At 37.9% G+C, this 20,756-nt stretch overlaps 1 protein-coding gene across 1 annotated transcript in view; it reads left to right on the top strand.

The window, feature by feature from the left end:
* Nucleotides 1-219: 219 nt before the first annotated feature.
* Nucleotides 220-20,756, top strand: part of LOC126821976 (uncharacterized) — a 113,121-nt gene continuing 92,584 nt past the window's right edge. The window contains exon 1 of the mRNA XM_050550657.2: nt 220-446. The gene's annotated coding sequence lies outside the window, so the exon portion shown is untranslated. The remainder of the gene's footprint in view (nt 447-20,756) is intronic.

Below are 20,756 nucleotides of genomic sequence, written 5' to 3'. Positions count from 1 at the left end.
TATTATGAAATGTGTGTATTGACCACATCAGAGCGAGTGTAACAGCTAACCGAGACTGTCACTCGTTCAGTGTGGTATTTTGTCAATAATGGGCGAATGTACACACTTAAATATTGATTGTGAAGGCTCAGTAGCTTGCATATAGCAGAAAAAAAATGATTCGATCACAGATTCAAGTCGGGAAGAAAATTGAAATTTGTGAGGCTCTTAGACAAATTATTAGTCGGTAAACGACGGGTGAAGTATATTGCTGTCTATATTGGCGTTACTCACGCTTCAAGCTGACTGCAAAAGAAGTGAACATTAAGTGGGGAAACTTTTCATCACGTAAGAAAAAACTGAAGAGGGAAATACAAACTCAATTTTATGAGGTGAAATAAGAAGTCCGGGCTTTTCGTTTAGTGTGTGGTTTACGTTGAGTGAGCAAATTTCTTCTATCGGATTGGGTAAGTAGGTTTAACACTGTTAACCATTTTATCGGAAATTGATTTCTGAAAGGTTTTATATTTTAAGCAAAACGTTTGGAACCTTTTTTTATCGAAAGGTAAAGAGGTGGCACTTTCCTGAGTGAAGTTCATTTTCAATTTATTAGCTATTTTAAATGTTTTATTGGTTATTTACTTGGTATTTTCTGCACAAAATGGGTCTAAAAGAAGATAGACATATGTCATATAGTGCGCTATAAAGGAAATTTTGCCCAGGCAGCGGTACTGGGGCCTACTCTTATTTTTAGTTCGAATTGTCAGGGGTTCTTTTATGTGTACGACGTATGTCAACGTGTACACGGATCTTCGGTGTTTGTCCTATCCGAACGACTAGACACTGTTCCTTGTCATGCCCTCCATCTGCATAACTAACATAGGGAAACCACATCGGAATAACCTTGGATTTCCTGGTTAGCCCTAGCGCCTCATGACTTCGCTTTGAGTCACCATGCCCCCCCCCATGGAAAGAGGAAAGTGGTGTAAGTGATATTCAATTCAGCACAAGTTATACCTTTGGTGGTTATAGTTCTCTACTCTGTATGTTCTGGTCTTGGACTATCTTCTTTTATAGTCCCCAAACCCCACCGACCTGTCCAATATATCTTTATGAAAATTTGTACACACGCCTAACAGATTATAGTATAAGATATATACCGTGTGTTAATTAGAAATATAATTTATCGTATTTAATAATATTTGTGTTCCCATGGAAACAAATTTGACGTGTTGACTTTTTTACTTGGTAAGTTGGTATAGAAGGGTGCGGGGTATTGATGACTGTGTCTTCTTGTTTAGCTTGACTTTGATATTTGAGGAGATCATAATCTGAAATATATAGGTAGTATGCTCTGGTCCCTTTGGCATGTTTTGTACATTACAGATATATCAATGTCTGTCTAAAAATATAAGAGAGGCATGTATATTGCAGCACGGCGTAAACTCTTTAAAATGAATGGACAACTTGTCCGGAGTCTACCTTTTATCCATTTCTAAGCTATCGTTCTATTTAGCTATAGATAGCATGTGAGTTTCGTGTTTGGGGCGGGATATCAAAACCCTCCAGAACACATGATAATTTCACATGCTAACATTTTTGTATACAGATTTAAATGTCGTAAATTTTGGTTATTAACATTTCTTATATTAACCTTCATTCACTGATACTAAGTAACAGAGTGATCTAATTAGCTAGGTATGGTAGGCGAAATAGGCTATGCCATCTTTTTCTAGAGGGGGTTTGGATGGCCAAATGGTTAGCGCGAGCGCGTTGTATCATAAGGTCTGTCATTGAGACAACTGGCGTGGTCCTCCCACACCTACGCGGCAAGAGCATTATTGAAATATAATTGAACCATGCTAGTCCCGAAATTACCTAGTTTCTCTCTCTCTCTCTCTAGAACTGATGATACCACATTTCTGAGAACGTTCACCATATTTGTCATGTACTTTAGTATTGCAATCTGATCAATCATGTACAGTGCTTATGGCATGACCTGCTCTGGTAAAGAGTTATGTAAACGAGATTATAGCCTTATATTTAACGTACGTGTTGAGAGAGAGATATTTCAATATCGGGTCTACAAATGAAATGATCAACGTGACGATTGAACACCAATGAACTGAATGTTACATGATACGGGGGTAAATTCACAACCAATTAGGTTTATTACCTTAAAGAAAATAATCTACACGTTGATACTATTTACACCACTCCACGTTTTCTTCGATATGTGTATTGATAAAGAATGGGTTATGTTACTGTTTTCGTTGAGTAGGAATTTTACACGTTTTTAATCTGAGAACATGCAATTTCTGGCGTATCTAAAAAGTGAAAATGAGATTATATTTGACGTTGTAGAGGTTCAATGTTGTGCATCTTTTATTGGATTCCATTTCAACAAAAAATAATGTTAGATATGTGTGCTTGATAATAATTTCTTATTTCGCCATTATGCATAAATGTGCTTGAAGACTGACTTTACATAAGGAGCTCTCAAGGATAGCTCAGTGTCGCTGGGCGACGGTCGGATTTGAACCCCGAGTTGGCCGAGAAAATTCATCTGGGTTATCCAGTCTGGTTTTCCCTTGTCATTGCAGCAAGGGACATGTGTAGTACTATAGTCTTTGCGACCATGCTGTATCTTTAATTATTAGATTCACATGCATTTATTGTAAAGAAATCATATCTCACGCACTCAAATGAATGATTGGGTGGTTGACACATAAAACGATTTATAAAACCAAAACATAGCCGATTCTGGGTGAAACCAGATTATCATGTTTATCACTTGTGTGGGAAAATTCCTATTGCATCATTTGGCTTAGTAACCAATCATTATAATTAATTGCGTCGTATTTGACCATTTAGATAATTGAAAGTCGAAGCCCAGGGGTAGAAAACCAACAGAGCTCTTGGCATTCGACAGAGGGTAGACATCAATTCAGACACGGCCTGGGTTCTTTAGACGACCATATGATGTATGTTAGTTTCCCGACTTTTACAGGAGTTTGAGTTGAGAGAAAGATGTTAATTTAAAGTATTATAATGAAACCTATGCTTGTAACCTATGTATCCAATGCTTGACATAAAAATGTAGAAACGAATTATTGCATTGTTATTCATGGTAAGAATAATATACACAACGTGAGTCCTGGCCAAAATAAGAGAATTACAAATATAACCAAAGACAATACTAGACGATCTCAAGGCTATTTAAATATGTAGCACGTTGGATGTGGGGAGTTTTTCAACTCTAATTTCCACATCTAGTCGTTTAGATGGGTAGTAGAACCTATGTCTAACTGCGTACGCCTCTCTCTGGGGAAAAATTACCCTGGTAACTCACTGCATGGCGCATGACCGTCACCATTAGCAATGTAATGAAATGAAATGGGGTTTAACGTCCTAATGGGCCTCCCCGGTCAGGAAGTGAAATCTCCATTAGCCCGCTGGGAAGGAAAAGTAGTATGTTAACTTTCATTTTATTTCAGTACTTACATGGTTCACTCACCTGGAATTATTATATTTTGAAACACATTTAAATGTACTTTTAAAACGTGGAACCATTTCGTTTTGGTGAAGGTCTAATGGTTGTATTTATAGGACTGCATCCAATATCCCTGTTTATTTAACCGCGTGATGACTTGTATTAAAAAAATTAATTTTTTTCTCCGGGACATAAATCAGAAACCCAATCATGATACAGATGGTGGAATTCAAAAAGTGGCAATATCAGACATGCGCACGTGCTAACGAAGTCATCAAGTTTTCTAATTGCTTGACTGTTAGTTATGAAAGTCATATATCACTTATGTGAAATACAGAATAGCTACTGCCATTAGTTTCAAATTGCTCTTTTGAGAAAAGAATGTTTTTACTCTATTGTGGTTATCCAGTTTGTATTAGTTATGTGTGGTACAGTCCGAGAAAGAGGGGGATGGGATTTAACGTTCACTCGACACAAACTAGGTCATATCGGGACTAACATATGGTTTAATTTTATTTCAATAGTTCGCTTGCGCGTAGGGGTCTTTATCAGTGGGAGGAATCTGGAGGAATCGAAAACAAAAACACGAGGTTGGACAGGCGACCCTACTCCTTGTCACGTACAAGCGTCATGGTTTTGAGTTTTTGCGCCCCCTCGCAAATGGCAAAAGTCACGCGGTTTCAATGTGGTTTTCAACATTATAATCATAATGGTCAACCAGTGTACCGTTGATCAGATATGCTACATATCTTGTTCCTCATGCAAAATCATGGGTCAACATGCCCCTGGTTTTGTGCATGTTTTCTTTGCGATGGCCAAGCCGAAATTTAAAAAAAGCTTTGCCTACCGGGGGCCTACATGGGTTTGATCATGGGTATTGTACTTAAGCATTAAGTTCACTTACGATTGACGTTGATTTCTTAATGAAGAACATACCCTGGGAGTAAAATGTGAATGACCTATATTAAAATTTCAGAAAGAATCAAATGATGTCTGATGCCTCTTGGTTTGAGCGTTAACACTGTTTTGTTATCAAGGGATATAACTCTAGAGGTCGTGGAAATGTTTATAAAACAAACAAGGGTCTTTGTAATACCCAGATGAAAATGGGTATAAAGATACAATGATAATTTTTGCAGCAGGGGTATTAGCAAGGTTACGTGTTCAGATTCTTAATTCCGAGATAAACAGTCAATCCAGTAGTCTCGATAATTGTGGGCGTGCGACAGACGACAATTTCCGATCACATTTCATGGGTATTTAAAATAAATGTTCATACAGATACCTTGGACATAAAAGCGTCTGGTAAGATGAATTATTAGATAGTCGAGATCATTTTATTCCAGTTGACTATAAAATCATATATCTTCAGCGAAAAGCATTGGCGTGCAGACAGAGGTTTGGTGAAGCTCAGGTTCAATTCCTTGATTTTTTCACCCCCCCCCCTCCCCGACTGAAGACATTGTATGACCTAGTACTTAGAAATGTGAGAAGGAAAGACATTTTAAATATATAAATACAGTTGAAATAAACTTTTATTCAGCTTAAGAAAGGAAAGGCTTCAAAATATTTCGCTGAAGCTGAAATGGGTAATCGGTAGCCGTCGAGTCACTCCCCCCCCCCCCTCCACTCCCTCCTCGACAATCGCACCCGACCTCCCTTCACGCCACTGACAAATGCCTATTAAAGAATACCGGTATTTAATGACTCTTTGATTGAAACAACCCTTCGAATTTTATATCTGTGACTGGCGCAGACAATAATTGTGTAATTGTTGTATAGTATCGTTTGAAATGAGTTGGCGAACACTATCATTGTTACCCTGCGGTTATTGTAAGATTATTTCCACGGTGAATCATTATATTCTTCATTCATCCTAAAATAGCGTCTAAAAATTCTGATGTACAATACTACTCAGTTTGTGTGAAAGAAATGTAATGGCCCACTTATTACGGCCGGATCTGCAGTAGACTGACTTCCCGTCAGGGGTTGATTGCGTTTCGTTTTATTAGTAGTCCTCGGGATTTTCAAGCCTGGTTCCAGTGGTATTTGACAGAGTGACGGGAAGGAAGGGGCGTTTATCGTTTGGATGGAACGAAAACTTGAAGTCTATCGGTGAACTCGTTCTCGTTTTATTAGTCCATCGGGTTTATGTCATTCCACTGCCCCCCCCCCCCCGGTTTTTTGACCTTCTACATTTTCGAATTCCACTTCAGAACCGCGTAATGGGTTTCAGCAAGATTTAGTAGATATGGTATATTATTTGAGTGGTGGTTATCAGGGTTTGTTCATATGAAGTTTTCGCACATTTCGAGGTCTACCCCTAAAGCTTTTGGTGAATTACAACCAAATTATAATAAATAATCATGTTGATCTTTAGAATTTTGGATAATCACCTCCAGCATTATGCCCTTTGTCATCAAATCTTCTGTCTACTTAATAGGCTTCAGGTTTCGATTTTCGATAACTTTTATAGTTATGTTAGTATGTTAGAGTTCTGTCCCTTTGTTACGGTGTTATTGTTATTTAGTAATCTTGATTGATAGCACTATATAGGCTTCAATAATCATCTGATCATTTTGAAATAATTATTAGTTTTCTATCATGATGTCAAAGATTGCAAATGATATTTGATAACCCTTTCCAGAGTTATGTCCCTTTGTAAAGAATAAATGCATAAAGGTAAATCAAACCCAAATTCCTTTCATAAAAAATGACTAATTAGTATAATATGGATATTTTGGAATTGCTTATTTTGTGAATCCCATTACAATTTTATGCACTGAATACTTAGGAGATCGCGAAGCTACAGTTTCATTGTCTGGCAACCTATATTTCTTAGATGTACTATTCACATGGCTTAATATTTATGTTGTACCTTTGTAATTAAACACAAAACTAAATGTATCCTGCACATCCAGACTATATCTTTAATATACGACCAGATACATATATATATAAAATTTCACCCAAGGCTACAGACTCACAACTTAACAAATAATATGTGTAGTCAACCCAACTAGAAGACGGATTTACGTCAAAAGTTCGGTGTATCAAATAATTTACCTGCAGGCTCTACACTCATTCAACTGTATCGATATAAACATTGAAATCTAACATTCAATACTGACAGGTAAGGTATATTTACTTTACTTATATTGTAAAATATGTATATGGCAAAACATTTGTTTCCCCAACAACTGTGCGTGTTACATATATCAGTCAAGATGGGAATCTTTGCTGTAAATTTGATTTATTTAAACCACTGATATTGGATTGGCTGGTAACTATGATGACGGTCGTTCAGACGCAAAGTTTATCTTCTGTCCAGTAACCAAAGATTCTTTCTAGAATGTGTGATGACACTTCTCATTTGAGTTCACATAACTAACTAATTTTGTTGTACTTTTGTATTGTATTTGGGAGGGGTGTAGTTTAAATTCGAACTAAAACGGAAAACATTTAGGGATCTATCTTGATAATAGGCTAGATATCGAACCATACTAGTACACAGTGCTAGTACACAGTGCAGATCATGTTCCCAGTGAAAATAATGTACTCTAACCAACGAGTACTCTTACGAATACACAGCAAGAATATTGTGCCTAGTAGGGTTTGTGTTATTGGTATACTAAATATGTATAGACCAGGAATGTTAATTAATTTTTATTAATTAATCAATTACTGTTAACCCGAATAGACCTACACACTATTACATAACGTGTATAAAGTATTCATTCATTTTTCTAAATCGGTTGAATTGGAACTAAATAATGTTCTTACTGTATTATATAACATATTCCTAGAGTTAGCTGGATACAAATTATATGATCTGGAAGGTTATTCTTTAAGACAATGGGGACCAAGATTACTAGAACGAAAAAGCCTTTGTAAAGATTTTATGATCCAAGAAAAATGATTTTGTTGATTTATGAATCTCATGGGACATCTTTATCATGAAAGATGATGTTCTTGGAATATTGCGCAGTGGAACAGAATGACCAAGAGAACAACGACCTAGACGAAATTGTCCCTTAGCTTGGCCTGCTAATGCAAGATTGGTCGAGAATGAAGAGTGGTGAATTTTCATTTATTGTAAAATAAATGCAATTAATTCAAACCAATTCGTCATTTTTATGAATCAAGTTCGTTTTGTCGTCATCTTTTTAAACAACAGAATAAGTAATATTTTTTCAGTATCTTTTAAAGCATCAGACTAATTAATATCAATTCATCATTTTTTTATTATGAATTAGATTTGTTTTGTCATTATCTTTTTAAAACTGCGGACTATTGTTGCCTACTAAATTGTTATCTTCAACCTCGTCGCCTAAAGGGAAGACATTTTCACTAAACTAATCCTTGACCATAGGCAAGATTGCAAAATCATATTCTAATATACAGCAGCAAGCTTTTGCTGTCCTGGATCTTGTCAGTGGTATCACTATTTAGGAAGAAGACGGTAATAGATCAGTCCAGTACCCCATCGCCATAATCAACAATTTGCTTATAACACTGAAATTTCGATTTTGCCTAACTTTATCTCCCGTATTATTAAATCGAATGGATGTGTTACTTATTTATTGGTACATATATAGGTACACATTGGGGTAATATATATATGTCCATTTTTCTCCCCGTCTTCATTAGCCCTATTGGAGCAGAAATGTAGGCATTAAACTCCATTTCCTTAATTCATTCATCCATTCCAGTTTTCTCTAAAGAAAATACACAAACCTTGTAGTTAACGATATAAAATAACAATTACAGAATCTAGCATTATAGGAATGTTTTTATATACTTTATTAATAGTATTTATTTGACAAAGTATGTACAATAATCAACCTATCAATACTTTGGAAGCCTCATCAGAATCATTCGAGATACCGTTTAATAAATATATCAGCTTATTGCCCTTTAATTATACAATGTGAATGTCTGGTAGGTTCTACTTGTGATTAGCTATGGCTGTTGACCAGAATAAACACAGTCTAAGTAGTCTGGGTTCTCCGACAACTCGTCATATTCACTGACAGTCGCTGTCCATATCTCTACTTTTACCTCCTTTATTTTAGATATTTTTGATAATTCAATCAACTAGTTTTTGTTTAATTGGCAATGTAGACATCGGTAGAGTTAGTTACGGACGGTGGTCATAAGGCAGACAGTCTACATCCTACGTTATGGTGGTCTAGGTACACTTGTGCCACCGTGATTAGAACTAATGTATTATTTAGGTAACTGTCCATGACTCAGTTTGTCCAGGATTAAGTTTTTCATTGCGTGGTGGAAGTTGATTAGTCTTTGACTATAATGACAACCAATACAGACCTTTGCCTCATTCTTCGAGAGGTTCGACGCCAATATTTTACAGCGGTAATGCGAAATCTTCTTTTAACTCTGGACAATATGACTGACCTTTAAGTTCAAATGCAATATAGGTCGATAACATGTGCATTGTTTACATCGGGCGCAGCAACACAAACTGGTTCTGGCAGAATGGTGAATTTAACTCATTGTATGCCTTCGCGTACTATTTTATGTATCCATTTTACGCTAAATAAGAAATATTTTATATCCAGATATACTTCCAACGCCTTTATTTTTTTGTTAATAATTTAAAATATCGTTTTAGAACTTAATTTGCAGAAGAAACAAAGTTAATTTTGTGAGCTAATTAAATCGCACCGGTGTCCTCTCTCTCAGTGATAGTATAGCGGCCAAGTGAATATTTACTGCTGATCAGTTTGGTTCGATCCTCCTAATGACTGTTCGTGTGGGTGACTAATATATTAGTTGTTCAAGTGGTTTGGATTTCGCCATTAACCCAAAATGAAATTTATAAAAAAAAAAAGCGTTCAGGTTTTTTTGTAAAAGGGATCAAATCGAGATGGTCACCCCTTTATCGGAGACATCCAAATTATAACAACTAATACAATGTGCATACAAGATCTGAATCATCATTTAAAGTATCCTCTTTTCGTTATTACTGAAAAAAAGTACATTGCTGCAATTAATTGAACCAGATTGGTTTACTGTAGCGCCACTTAAAGGTAGTCACCCGATCAACGGAGAAGCAAATAAAATTTCCAGCAATTTGAGAATATTGATTTTTTGTATTCGACCAGTATTCTTAACTCGCCAGTTAAACTAATTTCTTGAACACCGTATAACACAAATAGTGAAGTCACTTTGGGGGTATTCTGTACTACTATCGGTTAGCTTACAGGTTCTAAGAAACCTGTTTAAAAGAATCAGCTAGAGACTGAATTTTTAACTTGATAACATATTAAATAGTTGGTGGTATAGCCGTTTACTGTGAGATTATATGCTACCCGATAGCTTTAGCTTCTGAGTCTAAACCTTTGTGAAGATAATTTTTAACGATTGCTTAGAGACTGAATTTTAACTTTTTTGTATTCGCCCAGTATTCTTAACTCGTCAGTTAAACTAATTTCTTGAACACTGTATAACACAAATAGTGAAGTCACTTTGAGGGTATTCTGTACTACTATCAGTTAGCTCACAGGTTCTAGGAAACCTGTTTAAAAGAATCAGCTAGAGACTGAATTTTTAACTTGATAACATATTAAATAGTTGGTGGTATAGCCGTTTACTGTGAGATTATATGCTACCCGATAGCTTTAGCTTCTGAGTCTAAACCTTTGTGAAGATAATTTTTAACGATTGCTTAGCACGGTGTAGGTTTTAAAATGAAATGAAATGATGTTTAACGTCCTACTTTTCTGCTCCGACTGGGATAATGAAGACGGTAATACGCCATACAGTGTGCTATGAGGGAAATTTTGCCCTCGCATATCCAATTTCAAATGCCAAAAGGGATATTCTACGTGTACGCCAATGTGTACACGGGACCTCGGCTTTTCGTCCCATTCGAACGACTATACGTTGCCTAAACCTTTGTGGAGATAATATATATACGATTGTTCAGCATGGTATGGGTTATGATACCTGTCTACAGCATAATATAACCCCTTTCGTTTGAGAAGTTCACATAACGAACAAATTAATACTGTACTTTTCCGCAGCATAATATTGTGGTCGAGGTGTACACTTCAATGCACAATTCCTTGTAATATCGTACGTGGCAGCTAGATGTGTGGCTGTGTATCGAATATTTGTGACGTCAGTGACATAATTTGATTTAATAATGAATGATAAATACCCATTTATATAACGCCAGTGACGCACAAACAAAATATGCTTGTAACCCTCGACAAATATATCTCTTATATAAAGGGGGGATGGCTGAATGGTTAGCATGTGCGCGCTGTATCATAAAGTCTGTCAATGAGTCAACTGGCGTGATTTCGATTCCCCGAATGTACGTGACCAGGAGTAGGGTTGCCTGTCCAACCTCGTGGGTTTTCTCCGGGTCCTCCGGTCACCACACACACAATGACCTAGTTTGTGTCAAGTGGATGTTAAACTCTCTCTCTCTCTCTCTCTTTCTCTCTCTCTCCCTCTCTCTCTTATATAAAGAGTATTTAGCTCTCAGTTATATCTTGTTTCAAAAAGTTTCTTGAATGATAATAAGGGATGCATTGACGTAGGTTTTGAACACAATCTCTTCTCTGGGACCATAAAATGTGCTTATATAATAACTATTGAAATCTTATCATGGTTAGAAATTAATGTTAGGTCGTATAATACAAATTGACTGTCTCAGAATGGGTAGACTGGAACTTTAAATGCAGAGGGGGAGAAGCTGGCAATAAAGTTAGAAGCAACGGTCTATAAAGTCGTATTACAAATAGCAATATCTAAACTGTAATACGGTCGTATAATCACGACAGTTATGATGCTGCAATATCACACGTTTATTGACTAGCGACAAATTGCAACTCCATCATCCTATACAAGACCTGTCTCATATTATGAATATTAAAGAATAGAAGTAGTACTTGATTTGTTGGGAATGGACAGATTGCTGCTGTCCCATTACATAATGGTTTTAATTACACCTTTGGTAAAACTGAATCGTTTTGTTTCCACCCTACTCTGCACATGTGACAAACGTGATTGATGGCCGTTTCGAATAGACACAGGTTTAAAGTCAATTATCAGAAATATGTCTAATCAAATGCACGATATTCAAAAGATATCTATCTATATTTCTAGCTTACCGCCCCTGTCTTATACTTGGAACAACAGACAGCGCAGTCATATATCTTACGCGCGTCAGTGTAGCGTAGCAGTGTCATTTTATGGAGAACAAAATGGAACTTCTTTTCACCAGTGGGAGAACGTCATATTATGGCAATATCTTCGGATGCTAATAGAATCTTGTTCATATATGTAGAACACATTCTACCAGATCAACTCGAACGGTTTCCAAGAAACAAACTGACCCCGTTTGGTGGTTGATGGTTTAAAAACAACGAGCTTTGCAACGTAAATTTGTGAGTTTACATCTGTGAAAATGAACAAAGTTGCATCTAAAGATAAGTATCTGGACCAATCTAGTCCAATCTCAAGCATCTGTCAATCACAAGATTTATGTTCCCTTTAAGACGTGTTTTTCTTCTGTTTGAACCAGTTTCGTGTTTCTGACATCACGTGACCTGTGTACTTCATCACGTGTTTTATCAAGATGGTGAGAAGCCATTTTTCAATTTCGGATGTCAGATATGACAAACGTGAGAATTACATAATCAAATTCTAACGAAAACAGATTGGCTGAGATATCAAACAAAGCTTTCATTGTTTTACTGCTTTCAAAAAAAATAAGAAATACTCAATCAAAAATTGCAGCAGACAAGACCAACTAATGGCCATTTTGACCAATTCTGAAAATGTCACAACGACCGACAGTCATCTCGAGGATGTCAAGTGTGTCACAAGAAGTAGGAAGAACAATTTGTCTCAGCATTTTACTGCTTATAGTACCCGATGTGTACTTGCGTTTTAGCCTTGTCAGTAACCTCAGAGGCCCTACCTTACACAAAATGTAAGGAGATTTGGTGTTAATTAGGCCAAGTGCTTGACTTTGACCAGAGAGGTTGGGTGGTCAAGTGATTTAACGCGTACGTGTGAAGTCATAAGGTCTGTCATTGAATCAAATGGCGTGGTTTCGATTCCCCGCTTGTACATGACAAGGAGTAGCGTCGCTTGTCCAACTTCGTGGGTTTTCTCCGGGTCCTCCGGTTTCCTCCCACTGCTAAAGACCCCTACCCTCAAGCGAATTATAGAAATAAAAAAATGAAACAAAGTTCCAAAATGACATAGTTTGTGTCGAGTGGACGTTCTATCCCATCTCTCTCTCTCTCGGTGGCGGTGGAAGCGAGCGTTAAATATAGCTATTTCACACACAGTCGATGACCAATCATAGGATAGGATGCAATAGCTCAAGTCCAGATATTACGATAGTGAAAGTGGACGTTACATAAAGCCTTTTCCCACACGGTTGACGACCATACATACTGATAGGATACAATAGCTGGAGTCGTCGAGATGTAACGATAGGCACAGGGCGCTAACCCTAATGTAATGGTTTTACTTAACATTGTACCGCGACGATATATCTGATCAGTTGTAATCGATAGGGTGAAACCAAAGTTAAGTCTCCGTGACTTATCACATGTGAAATATCGCTGTATAAATCCTTTAATACCAAGCTGACGATATCACCTGTGAATGCACGATATAAGTTGTGTTAACCTTAAGGAAAAAGTTACGAAGATTATGGTCATTGGGTCTTTGATTATACTAGTCAACGCGGAATTTGTCATTGAGATTCTTTTGTCCGTTTATTAGGGTTTTCTCACTGACATTGTGTTCATTTGGGAGAGAGAGAGAGAAATGGGGTTTAACGTCCACTCGATACATACTAGGTCATTTCGGGACTAACAAATGGTTCAATTTTATTTAAATAATTCGCTTGCGCGTAGGGGTTTTTAGTAGTGGGGGGGAAACGAATGACCCGGAGAAAACCCACGAGGTTGGACAGGCGACCCAACTCCATGTCAAATACAATCCGGGGAATCGAAACCACGCCATTTGACTCAATGACAGACCTTATGACACAGCGCGCACGTGCTTACCATTCGGCCATCCAACCCCCGTGTTCACTTGGACTTTTGTCTGTTTATTGGGGGCTATCTCACTGAAATTGTGTTTATTTGAACTTTGTCATTACGATTTTGTTCATTTCATGTATTGGAGGTTTTGTCATTGTAGTCATTGATGTTTTGTCCTTTAAATATCATATGTTTTTTGTCATTAAGATTTTGTCCGTTTATAGTTGGTAATTTAAAAAAAAACATCCCACTTATTAAAGGCATAAGGAACTGTGTTTTTAAGTTCGTCAATTAATGTTCATCGTTATCCTAAACCATGACGAGAAGCCAGCGAGCGTTTTTATAAGGAAAATAAAAGTTTCAGTCGTTGTGATGGTTTCGAATGTCTAAAATCTCCACGATATAACTGAACCATTTAAGAGAAGTGTAAATCTGGGATTAAGATTTAAATCTGACGGATATGATTCATCGTGCCACCGATTCCTGATTGTTGAAGGTGAGAGATCTGGGGGTCAGATTCCTGCAACTTATGTCATGTCTTTAGAAAGGAATGCACACTAGCGGAGTCACGGGGTGTTAATTCAAGGTCTCGTGTCTGTCGGAATGGGGGTAATCACTTTTATTCCAAGATGGAGATCGTACAGGATGCTTATTGATTTCTAAAAGATTTAGTTGTTACAAAAAAAACGCACGTCCATTACGCGTAGCACATTTCCATTATTGATTTATAATGATCAGCTGTTCATTAAGTCCAGAGTGAGTGATGGACAGAACCTGAAGAGAGAGGAGGAACATGTTTCATCCTTTTTTTTCATTCTGTCAATATTGGTTCAGGGACAATTTACTTGAAGTATTGATTTGAGCGTAATCTCTTGAGTTCACATTTAATAGGTTGGAGACCATCTAGGGTACTATGCTCCTCCAATGACCATTTATTCGTGATGTTGAAGTGTAACAAGATTTTTCTTTTTTATTGGTGGAACTGACTAATTTCCTGGGGTCTGACTCAAAAGAATATTGGCAAAACGTTACTAAGCCTGATGTATGAAAATACAAGAGGATTATTCCTTGTAATTTTATTGTTACGTGTCCTCGAATTATCGCACGTGCGTTCGCCTTTCAGTCACGTATTTCCTGCCCCGGGCTCCGTTCCAATAAGGTGTCGTAACTCTGTAAACGTTAGTATAATATTTTGATACAAAAGTTCCTGTTACGTCAAGTAAACTTGCATGTTTTCATGAATCAGAGATTAGAAACTTTGAACACGCAGAACACGTTCGCATAAAACAAACACAAATCGTGTTTTATTTCTACTAATAATAACCATTTTTTATTGTTTCACTGGCTTCCCTTTTCTGTAAAGCCTCGTCCATAGTTGGGCCTTCATATAATTAATTGACCGGCAGTATTCAATTGTGCCTTTATCCCACGCCAGCCCCCTGGCGGTCTTATGGTGAATAATATATACAGTATGCAGGCCAGGATCCAGGATTTTGTCGAATACATTGGAGCAAAGGGTAATCATCAGAGTGCCGCATGCATGCTCGTACTGGTCTGAACTCTAGGTCTACTTATATGATACCGACCCTAAACAGAAACTAAAATCTGGGAATCCCATTGCTGGCTGCAGGTTGACCAGTCCCACTAGGGCCTGCCCCCCCCCCTTGATCCGCGCCTGGTTAGTGTCGTTTTTGAAAGTCGTTAATATTTTGGCAACAACAATTTTAGAAAACGTTTAACCATGTCCGGACTAAAACTAAAGGCACATATTAGTCTCAAAATGACCGTTCATATACGGCTAAATCTATTTGTTAAGGCCAGCTCAGTTTTCATCAAGGTCGCTGAGATGTAAATAAGATTAGGGCACATGACTCTTGGCGAGATTGTGGGTTAGGGTAAGCCTTGTGACTAGGTCCAGGGTTAGGTTTAAGAATTTGGGGGAGAGGTTAAGTCTCCACATAAGCACTGACCTAGGATGATGAAAAATTAGTTCGTGATATTTCCTAGTTTTATTTAAAATACATATAATACACTAGGTTTATATACAAAGGGGATTTCACTGTTTTTGGTGTTGGTGGCACTGATGGATTTCCTTGGATGGTGGTTCTGGTATTCTAGTATTTTTGTTTCTGAAGAAAAAAGAATAAATTTGAGGCTCTCATCCAAATTCCCGCCTTAGATGAGGGTTCACGTCTTACTTTTCTGAACTAAGTTGCCGTATACACTGTGCAATGTGATACAAGGGGATTTTTTCCTGAAAGTGGCGCTGCGGCCTACCCTTATATCGATTTCAATCTGTCATGGGATTAACGTATACACGGGACTTCTGATTTTTGTATCATATGACTGACTAAACACTTTTACTTGCCCTACATCACTGTCAAAGGGATATGTACAGCTTCTAGTCGTTCGTAAAGATGAAAAACCGAGGTCCGTCAAGCACAGCACACTGCATAGCGTACGCTCTACTTCCTTAGCCCGCTTGTGCACAGGACGTTAAACCTCGTTTCATTCCATTTCAGTTAAAAAAGTATACAATAAATTCTATTCCTCTCAATGTAAGGGAAAAACCTAACTTCTAATGAAAATAAAAGATTTTATTTTTGTATTTGGTTTTAATCTCTATTTGCCTTTCATTGTAGCAAACCGGGGAAAAAAATAATCAAGATTTTTAATCAATCAAGAGTATTTTTAGAAGTGACAAGAAGTTAGGCCAAGAAGCTTAATTAAACACAACCCTTTTCATAGATTAAAAGAAAGAAAACTTTACTGAATGATTATCGTTCTTTGTCTTTTGAAGCATCTTCGCTCGCCAGTTTAAAACAACTCTTCTTAAATAGATTACTTATTGTTGTAGATTTTAAATGAGAAGTTGGCAAACGAAGATGTTTTTGCTCGGGAGCCTTTATTGGTAGCCGAGAAATGAAAGCACTCGAAGAATGGGTATTGGTCTTTGTTATTTAGAAAACGTTTGAAGTTCACGTCGAGAAGGAGGATGAACATCTGTCTGGAAAAAGGGGGAGGTGTATGGCACGTGTTTTTGTTTCTCACGTTAGCACACATGTACGTGTAGGGGATAGGGGTTGATATAATGGCCAGGAGGAGTGGTAAAGAAATAAAACACATCTCGAGTAGTTATTTTCTTCTCTGTTTTATTGTTCTGAATGTTGACAGTTGACATCTCTAGATGTCTGTTTGCTCTCCTGCACTTTAAAAGGTCAATAAAAGTGGCCCTTCCTTTAGTTATTGTTTAATAAAAGTGAAATGAACTGGGTATTAGGGTTCATGAGCTTATTGTTGGTTATTAAAGGAAAGCCGGAAACTTTTATCCAATCTTCAATGATTCCGCGGTAGTTGTTTAACCAAATATCGTAACTTCCACTCATTTGATTTTTAAAGTTGAACTTCGGGGCTGACGAGGGAACTGTTCCCAGTCATTCGGAAGGTTAAAGGACCCCTGACACTTATCCCTCATCGTCCGACTATAAAAGAAGAATGTCAGATGTTTTTAGTAAACTTTCTCCTCTCCTTTCGATGAGATTTTTAACTTGGGCATTCCCTGCGAAGACACTATGTCTCAAATTAAACTGGACCAAGCCTAATCCCTACGGCTTCCTCCTACGATATCACCTTAGGTGGAAGTGGACGTAAAACTCTAGAAACGAACGAACGAACGAATGTTTTTAGTATGCCACCGCCAAAATGCTCCAAGACTGCGGATGATACTGTCCATCTGATGATGTGTCACATCCTTGGATGTTGAAATGATTTCAAATTCCACAGTAGTCGTAAAGTTGTGACCTTACCCAGGGTGCATTCCATCTAGTTACGCCCGGATGTGTTGATTTAGCTCGGAGGACAAAAAACAAATTGACCTCTGAAAATTATGGTAGATCTTGGCGTACCACCAAAAAAAAGTATTTCGCAGTGCATTGTTCTTCTTCTTTCTCCTCATTTGTTTTCTGTCTGTATGAAAGAGACGAAGAGTTGTGGAAGAAAATGTTCGGTGCCTTTGAAGAGGATAATTTGTGAAGTGAAAGTTTAGATGTAGAATAAATTGCTCGAGACCTATGCTCGTCCGCTTAATACCCTTCGGCGAAGCACTTATAACCTTCGGCGTAGTAAGAGAAAAGCCCCAAAGGATGTCTGGCGTGGAAATAACGTGGAATGCACCATGGATCCTTACCAGACAATGTTTTTATCTCGTTCTTATTATTGTTAATGCCAAATGATTTTTAATAAAGTTCTTGATTTGTTCTTCAACCCTTTCCTATATTTGCGCCGAGTTCCGTCGCCTTTTTAAGTCACAAGACAATATTAAACAACCTAAAATAGCGATCTGACATTTCCAACCAAATATCAAAAATAAAATTTGGGATTTGGTTGTAGTTTAACAGAGGGAAAATTGATTTCTTATATTTACACAGAAAAATGTGATTTCTTTAGGACATTTTGTAGACACTCTGGGAATTTTCTAAAGATTATGTCGATTTACACGGTTACATCTATTTATATTATTTCTCTAGGTTGTCTAGTAAATTCGGTCTGAAACAAATTGGGTTTTCTTTGTGTAGGAGCCACGGTGCCTAAGTGAGTAAAACGCTGGCTCGTTAGCATGGAGGTCACGTGTTCGATCCCGGTGTTAGCCGAGAAAGTTCATCGGGATTTTCCGGCGTGGTTTCCCCTTGTCAGTGGTGCAGGACGGATAGCCTAACAAGGACAGTTGCCTAGTAATTCGAATGTGTACACATTGGCGTGAACGTAAAATATCCCTTGGCAGTTGGAATTCGATATGTGTAGGCCGGAGAGCCGCTGTCCGGGCAAAATGTCCCTCATAGCACACTGTATGGCCTATGCCCGTCTTCATTAGCACAGTCGGAACAAAACAGTAGGATGTTTAACCCCATTTCATTTCATTTTCATTTTTTGTGTAAAACGGAAGGTTAAACAGGTTTTGACGATGGCTTGGTATATTGGTATCCAAGACTAGGTGGATGTATCATTGACAACGCTTTTGCATCTAGACTTTGATGTGACAAGAATATACCAGGTTCTTAATTCAGGGGCTAAGTGAAGAGGGGCGCATGACACGTAATGTAGGCGATTTATGAGACCACTATAGATGTACAGTGAAATCCCGCTAATAAGACCATATAAATTCGTCTGATTTTCTTCTTCTATTAGTGCTTAACGTCCGCTTCCACCGAGAGTGATATCGCAGACAAGGTGTCTTATTTTTATTATCTTAGCCCACGAGGTTGAGAAGTCGCCCCATTCACCACGCCACATACGCTCATACCAGGGATCAAAATCAGGACCGTAAGCCAGCGGTGACCGGCCAGCTAGAACTTGAGGCTCGACACTCTAGAACACTAGGCCATCCCAACCGCCCACATTCGTCTGAATGGTTGAACGGTCTTTATACTTTTCTATAATTCTTAAGCGGATACGGAAAAAAAACACTTTCATAGAATTTTAGTAAGAGTGTTTCCTTATGTGCGGGTGCGGATACGGTTCTGTATGCGGCGTCCGTTACGGTTTTTTGAAACGGACCATGTAGCGTTCGGTACGGAAACGCATGCGAAACCGTGTCCGTAAACGCACATAAGGAAACGCAGTTTGTATGCTGCAGCCAATATTATCAATGTTTTTTCTTCTTTTACGAACCTTGACAATGCCGGTGCCATGTTGAAAAGAGGGCCCTTCCGCTTGAATAACCGCATATAAGGATACACAACCTGCCGTGTGCTATGTCTACTCCCGGACCGGAGCCGGACCGGATCCGTACTAAAGGAAATGCAGCTTTAGACTGCATAAGTTAGGTTTAGTGATTATGGCTTACTGTAACCAGGAGGTTCCGAGAACTACGAGTACTATCCCTGTGGTGGTTGAAAAGTACCTTGATATTTTCTAGCTTGGTCTCCTCCTATAGTTGATGTAGGGTGGTGATTCCTGGCATGGAACAGTGTCTAGTCTTTTGGTTTGCCCACCAAAGAACACATGGAAGAAAACGGCGCGGTGCGTGTGGTATGGTCGGCTTCATTAGCCAGGCTGATGCAGAAAAGTAGAACTTTAAACCCCATTTCATTTTTTTTTAATACCAACTCAAGGAGGTAATTTGTTTGGAAATCGTTCATTGTATTACATCATCAATGCCGGATAAGCTTGTGGTAGCTTTTAGGTTAAATTATCTATTTTGAAAAATACCCATTCCATTCGGTCATGTTCTAAAGAGAAATCGTCATTTAACAAAATCTCGTCCAAATGTGGTGACCACTCACTCATTATTTTACGAAAGGAAACTGCGCGCAAGGGATGTGTAAAAGGAAATGGAGGGGAAAGTGAAAGTGGGCGATAAATATTACGTTAAGCCGTATCTCCGATGAAGTCAAACGTCCCCATGAATAATGCTACAACTTTTTGTAGAAATGACATTAGAAATCTTCAAATCCGTCGTCTGATCTCACGGTCGCAATTTTTATTTCAATTTATTCCCCTCAAGTTTAAGTTTTAATGTTAATTCGTCGTGTCTCACGTCACATTAAATCCTCCAGCGACAAGAAAACAAAATTTAGGAGACGTTTTCATCTCGTAAAAAGCGGCTAAAACACCTAATCCTAGCACGCCATAAACTCGGCTGACTCAATTATCTGATTTTAAATCCAAATTTCATTTACGTAATTTAGTTTGATGAATTTCACCCTTGTGACTGACATGGTTCGATAACTATGATACGCTCGCGATGAACCGCTCTGGATGTTGATTTTATACTGCACCCCGCTGTTCACCACCGTATCAATAACGTTCAGCTAGTTGCAATCGGCTACAATCAAAACAAAAGGCTTGTATCACACGATGGCATTAATTGAACAGTCGTTGTAAAACCCGTTGGAGGTCTCTGATCACCATTGCAATTGCACCTCATAAGCTCATCTGTGCTGTTATTCTTACTGATTAAAATTGTTTTTTCGGTGACGTCGTTATTAGGTTTCTAATTACTGAGAGTTGTCTCCCCACTTTTAATGCATTATATGGCATGTTTGATGGGTTTTCTACTGAAAGACGGATAATTGTTCGGGTAAAAATCGATGACTATGTTGTTTGATGTAATAAGTTTCTTTTTTAAAACTAATCATTCGTCCTATTAATCATTTGGCGTATTCTTGTCAGTTTTGAACGATATCTAATCTTTTATAAATGGATTTGTGCTTTTTTCCCTCCAAATATCCTGATTTATTTCGGTC

Source organism: Patella vulgata, chromosome 5, assembly GCF_932274485.2.
Source record: "Patella vulgata chromosome 5, xgPatVulg1.2, whole genome shotgun sequence".
Classification (NCBI taxonomy): Eukaryota; Metazoa; Mollusca; class Gastropoda; family Patellidae; genus Patella; species Patella vulgata.
This window is presented reverse-complemented; position numbering and strand designations above follow the sequence as displayed.